This window comes from Corylus avellana, chromosome ca4, assembly GCF_901000735.1.
Source record: "Corylus avellana chromosome ca4, CavTom2PMs-1.0".
Classification (NCBI taxonomy): Eukaryota; Viridiplantae; Streptophyta; class Magnoliopsida; order Fagales; family Betulaceae; genus Corylus; species Corylus avellana.
In genome coordinates, this window is record NC_081544.1 from 6438084 (window position 1) to 6445073 (window position 6990).

The window sequence follows — 6990 nt, forward strand, 5'->3', positions numbered from 1 at the left end:
CTTTGATGTGCTCGTATCGTTCCATATTCAGTGCGAAGTTTGCCTGATACATAATAGATAAGAAAACAATGGTAAAAAATGTGTCACATTAATTTTCCATACGAAACATATTATTAAACATTACATTGATATTCATACCTGAACATGAAACAACAACTTGCTCTTTTCTTCAGCTGGGACCTTTTTCCATTCACCGTGATGGAGTTCGCACATGTTACGAATAATCTCCCCAATCTTGCTTGCAAACCATGATGCATTATCGCCTACAGGTGCCCGGTGTCTATTTGGGATGTTTAGCACTAAGGGACCATTCTTAAGTACGTGCTCACTCAACTTCTTACACTTGGCCTTACCCCTTACACTTCTGACAGACGTGGTAGCTGTTACGCAAAACATGGTAACGTAGTAAGTTATATTGTGAAATGTCTATAACAAACCAAAATAATACAAAAATAACATTTCATAAACATATAATTCATAAACTTACAAGATGAAGTAGGGGCGCCTCCCTGTGAATCCAATCCTGCCACTGAGTGAATAGGATCATTAGACTCGTGCGAAGGATGCTTATCCACTGACTCGAGGAGGACGGGGGGTGAGGGCGCCATTTGCATATCTGTATCACCAAACCCAAAATTGGGAGTTGGACTCTCATGCTCGTCAATAAGGCCCCGACCTTGACCTTGGCCACGGCCTCGTGCTGCTGGAACACGTTTACGTCCTGTTGTTGTCATTGTTATGATCAATCTGCAAACAACTCAAAAACCAAAAAATTATATTAGTCAAATTATAACCATATAGTATGTTCAATATTTTTGACAAACATACAATAATCATGTTAGTAAAAAAAAAAAACAAACACCACAATACATGTATATATATATATATATATATAGAGAGAGAGAGAGAGAGAGAGAGAGAGAGCATCAACTTCATTAAATATGCTAATACACTTTGTACTTACACCAAATGTGAGCTTATGTGTTCAACACATTTCATCATCAGATTCATATTCAGAATCTGTATCACTGTTACTTGAAGATGATTGTTCGTGTTCAGAGTCTATATCGTTGTCGCTACATAACTCCTCTTCCTCATCAAAGTTTGTATCATGGTCCTCACCCGGCAAGTTATCGTTGGCAAACATGCTTGCATCAAGTTGAATATATAATTCATCAATTGCTCTTGTCGCATCATCTCTACGTAATTGAGTGGAGGCTTCAACATTTGCTTCATCAACAAAGACCATATTACCCCCAACACATTCACCTTCCTGGTATACGTCATCACGGAGTCTTTGGTCATCTTCTGTATTATCTCCCTTTTGTACTGTTGGAATATCATAGATGTCTCTATTGATCCACTTCTGCACCACTTTTCAATTACCACCCAATTTGGGATCATCCAAGTAAAACACTTGCGAAGCTTGACATGCTAAGATGAACGGGTCGGATTCACACCATTTACGAGAAGTATTCACAATCGTGAAGCCTTGGTCCATTCGTACTCCTGTTGCACTCTCAGTGTCCCAACAATCGCACTCAAACAAGTACACGAGATTTTGGCCAGGGTAACGTAACTCTAGAATATTTTTTAACTCACCATAATACTCCGTTATTGAGGTTTCGTCCTCACCTGAAACAGAAATACCACTGTTCTGGGTAGTATGAGTTTCTGCACATTCTTTCGTTTGGTACCTAACCGCATTCACGATACAACCTCTATACGATCTAACATGACAATCATGCCCGCATGCAAGATCATATAATTGTTTTGAGCCATTGTCTGCAGTACGCCTACTATTGTATAAACAATGGAACCAACGTTCAAAGTTAGCCTCATGCTTTTTTTCAATGTCACGACCGCCTTCTCTTTTGATCATATTATAATGTTCACTGCATGAAAAATAAACGTATCGGTAAATGATCATCAACGCTAAAATTATAACATGTCGTAACAGGTAAAACACAAAGACCATTACTAAACTTACTCCAAATATGAGGCCGTTTCGTTACAATTGGTAAGCACATACTATCGTGCCCTAGCAAAATCATTAGCATCCAGTGTTACTAATTTAGCTGCTCCTAACGGCCGAACTCGTTGGGAGAACACATCCAAGCGCTGGCTCAATTCTACAACATCAACGCCAACATTTCTCCGTTCACGGTTCCATCTTGTCTCAATCCCCCGAAGGTACCTGGAACAGAAGGTCAAGCTCTCCTCAGCTAAGTAACACTCGACAATAGACCCCTCTGGACGCGCTTTGTTACGCGTCCACTTCTTATATCTTCCAAGTTCTCTTTCGAACGGATACATCCAACGGGTTTGTACGGGACCAGCAAGCTCGGCCTCCCGAGGTAAATGAAGTGCTAGATGGATCATAACATCAAAAAAAGCTGGCGGAAATATTTTTTCCATTTTGCATAAAATTGTTACAATGTCGACTTTCATTTGTTTTAGGATATCAACTTTCAACGTCCGTGCACATAACGGCGTAAAAAATGTACTGAACTCGGTCAATGTTGTTCGTATTTCCGACGTAGAGAAATTTCGAATTGCAACAGGAAGCAAGCGCTGTAAGAAGACATGACAATCGTGGCTTTTCATACCCGAAATTTTACCAGGAAGCTTGTTCACACATCTACCAATGTTAGATGCATACCCGTCAGGAAATTTAACACCTTTCAACCACTCACATAAACTCTTCTTCTCATCTCTTGTCAAGGTGTACTTCGCAAGTAGCATCCTATAAGTTTCACCATTTGGCTGCACATGCAATTCTTTACGTATACCCATCAACTGTAAATCTCTTCGTGCATTGACTGTGTCCTTGGTCTTCCCATCAATATTCATCAACGTACCTAAGATACTTTCACATATGTTCTTCTCAATATGCATTACATCTAAATTATGACGTAGTTTCAAGCTTGACCAGTAAGGCAACTCAAAGAAAATACTTCTCTTCTTCCAATTCAACACAACATCTGTTTTCTTTCTCTTTTCTCCCGCTTGTTTTTCCAAATTGCAAACCCTCAGCATCTCTTAGCTGTTTCAACAATTGACTTCCAGACAATTCTTCAGGTTGCAATCTATGCTCCTCTGTACCATCGAACAAATCTCCTTTTTTGCGCCATGGATGCTCTTGAGGAAGCCACCGACGATGACACATGAAGCACACCTTATGCCCATACTTCAAATACCTGAACGATGTATCCTTATTACATACTGGACATGCAAGCTTTCCAATTGTAGACCACCCAGATAATTTTCCATATGCAGGAAAATCATTTATAATCCATAGTAATGTCGCATGCAATTGAAATGTCTCTTTCTTTGATGCATCGTACACGCGTATGCCTTCATTCCACAAATCTTTCAAGTCATCAACCAATGGCCGCAAATATACATCAATATTCTTTCCAGGATCTGAAGGCCTTGGGATAATAAGGGGCAACATCAAATTTGGACTCTTCATACACATCCACGGAGGGAGATTGTACACCGTTAACATTACTGCCCATATGCTATATGTTGTACTCATATTACCATATGGGTTGAAACCATCACTTGCTAAACCAAGCCACACATTGCAGGAATCACTTGCAAACCACTCATGTCTTTTATCAAACTCTTTCCATACAATAGAATCGGCAGGGTGTCTGAGAGTATTGCCATCATCTTCTCGACCTTCTTTGTGCCACCGCATTTCCTTGGCCATTTCTTTTGTCATAAACAACCGCTGTAACCTTGATTTTATTGGAAAAAGACCTTTTGAGGAATATTACTTTTTTTGCCTTTGCCATCAATCCATCTTGAATTGTTGCACTTTGGGCATACCACTTTGTCTGCATGTTCTTTCCAAAAAAGCACACAACCATTCTTGCATGCGTGTATCTTATCGTAACCAAATCCCAAGTGTCGCCTAAACTGTATTGCTTCTCTATACGAGCGTGGCAATGTCTCTCCATCTGGGAGGGCCGTCTTTATCAAGTCAATCATCATATCAAACGCCTTTTTACTCATGTTGCAGAACGCCTTTATATGAAGCATCTTCAGTATAAAAGCAATTCGTGTAAATTTCTTGCAGCCTGGATAAAGTTCTCGTAAACCATCTTCCCAAACTTGGTAGAAGGAGCTTGTTTGTTCGTGATTATCAGTTGTGGGGCCCTGTGAAGTAGAGGATTCTCCGATGTTAGCATCAACAAATGTCCCCATACATACATTGTCTAACAATTCTTCAACTGCATCAACCTCCTCCATCATTTCACTTGTATGTGTGTGCATGTTTGTAGAAGTGTTTTCCCTAAAATGATCTTCTTCCCCGTGAAATATCCATCTAGTGTACGTCAGAGTAAATCCATTCATATACAAGTGACCCTTCACCTCGCTAATATGAGAATAATATCGATTTGCACAATCACGGCATGGACACTTTGTCATATCACGTGAATCAACTGATTTAACTGTCATTCCCATGAATTCTTCCACACCTTTTTGAAATCGCTCTGAACATCGAGTACTTTCCCGCATCCAACTCCTATCCATATTGATGTCCCTATTAGAAGTTATTCGTTACGTACATGTACGCACACAAGGGAATTAGAAGATCAGATTCTTAACAATTAATATAATTAAATAGGAGGTCTGTTCTCAAATATTAAGGGAAGGAAAGTTTAAAAAGAGCATGGGTAATGAGAGAATTCTAAAAGTGGGTTACTAGTTTAGAACAAATATACACGAAATGATGCTAACTCAATGCGATGTTACCTAACAAAATATTCTAGAAGTGGGTTACTAGTTTAGAACAAATTTCTATTTGTAATTTATTTACTAGTTTAGCTCAATGACAGTTTTACATTTTTTAGTATTGTTGTTAGGTTTGATATTTATTATAGAATGTTGTCTTGTTTCAAGTTTACTGTGCTGCTTCCTTATTGAACTTAAATAGAAAAGATAATACAATCATAATCCATACCAACTTTGATAACAGAAGTAGATGTGAAGTAGAAAATTAATAACATAATCCTAATATAAGAATAAGACTTAATACTAATCTAAAAGTAATAATAAGAGAAGAAGCAAGGTTTAATACAACCACAAGAGAAGAAGAGAGGTTTAATGCAACCACAAGAGAAGAAGGGAGAGATGCAGTACGAATACAAGCTTGAAACTCTCATGAGCTAGAAATTAACAAATGTCATCCTCAGCAAAAGTTAGACCAGTATTTAGACAGCAGGAAATTAAAGAAATGAAGACCAAATGATCTTGACACGATACATAGAAAGCCGTCCAATAATGAATATACACAGAAATAGGACACAACCATGATATCAAATGCAATAATTAATCAAGTTGCACTAGAATTTCATTTCGGCCTTAGGAAATGAAGCTTTTCATTCACATATTATGGCAGTTAAAAAGATAATCGACGCTCTAATTGCTTATACCTTGGTGTGAGCTTCAACAGCAGCCACTCCTGGGCGTCGAGTATTACTTAAGACAGGATGAACACTAGGTCGAGACACCTCCTTAAGAATCTCCTGGAAAAAAATTAAGTAAAGCATTTTACAAATGATAATCAAATGTAATAAAAACAACAATATATTAACACACCTCCAACCTATTAATATGCTAAGGAGTGAAAAACAAAAACAACCTATAGAATGTAGGTGATTTTAGTGGAAACTATACTCTGTCAAGTCAAACACCATTAGAGCATAACAAAAGCTTAACTTTCATTTGTTATTCTATTCCCACTTCCCTTTCCACTATGTTCTCTATATGTTCTACAATATCTATTCTGCAAACTGAGAATGATTATATGTGTTTATATATGTTAAAGCATGTAATGCTCTCAGGGGATCGAGCGCAGGTCAAGTGCGATCGATCGCAGGATCGGTCGCAGTACTAGAAGCTCAAGGTGAGAATCAGAGTAATCTGCGATCGATCGCAGGATCGATCGCAGTACCAGAAGCTCAAGGTGAGAACCAGAGTAATCTGCGACCGATCGCAAGATCAGTCGCAACACCAAAAGCTCAAGATGAGAATCAGAGTAGTCTACGATCGATCGCAGGTCTGATGCAATCGATCGCAGATAGGCGTTCAATGTAATCTCACAACTGCAAGAAAGCTGAAACTCAATATGGAAAGATTCTCTATATTCCTCAACCTCCTATGACATCATGTAAAGTGGGTTTGGGAGTATCAACTGGCTGTAATCAAATCGTTTGTAAAAGGAAAGAAGCTCAAGAATTGAAAGACTTGAAGACCAAGCTAGCCAATAAGAAGATTTCTTTTTCCTTGTAGTAAATTGATTTGTTGCAGATTCTGGTTTTAGGGTTAGCTGTGTCTTATGTCAAGTTGTATATATATTACACCAATGTAATTGTAAAACTCATCAACTATGAATATACCTTTTTCAAAGTTTTTCAATATATACCAAGAGCTTATCAATAAAAAAAGCATTATGCACTGTCAAGTCAAACACCATTAGAGCAGAACAAAAGCTTAACTTCCATGACAAAAAAATAAAAAAGCTTTATGCACTGTCATGGTTATATGTGTTCATCCAAGAGCTTTTTTTTTTTTTCTTGATAGTTTGCAGCTATATATATATGTAGGTGATAGAACAAGAGCTTTTGATAAGCTTTTTCATATAGAACAAAGAACCGTACAAAAGCTTATCAATAAAACCTGATGATCCACTCCCTTGACTATGTTCCCTAATCTGCCTAAACTTGATGGATGTGATAATGGGATAGATGTGCAAAGCCATAATGACATATGCTTTAGATTTTGAAGATAACTTCAATTATATCGTGGTTTAAATTAAGTGTTTTGTACATTATACTAAGAAGCAGATATCTCAACTTAAAACACAAAAAAATAATATAATCATTCACACCAAATAATTTCACTTATCTTGACAAAATACGCATTGATTCCCACTTCCCTTTCCCTTTCCAAATTAAGTGTTTTTTTTTTTTTTTT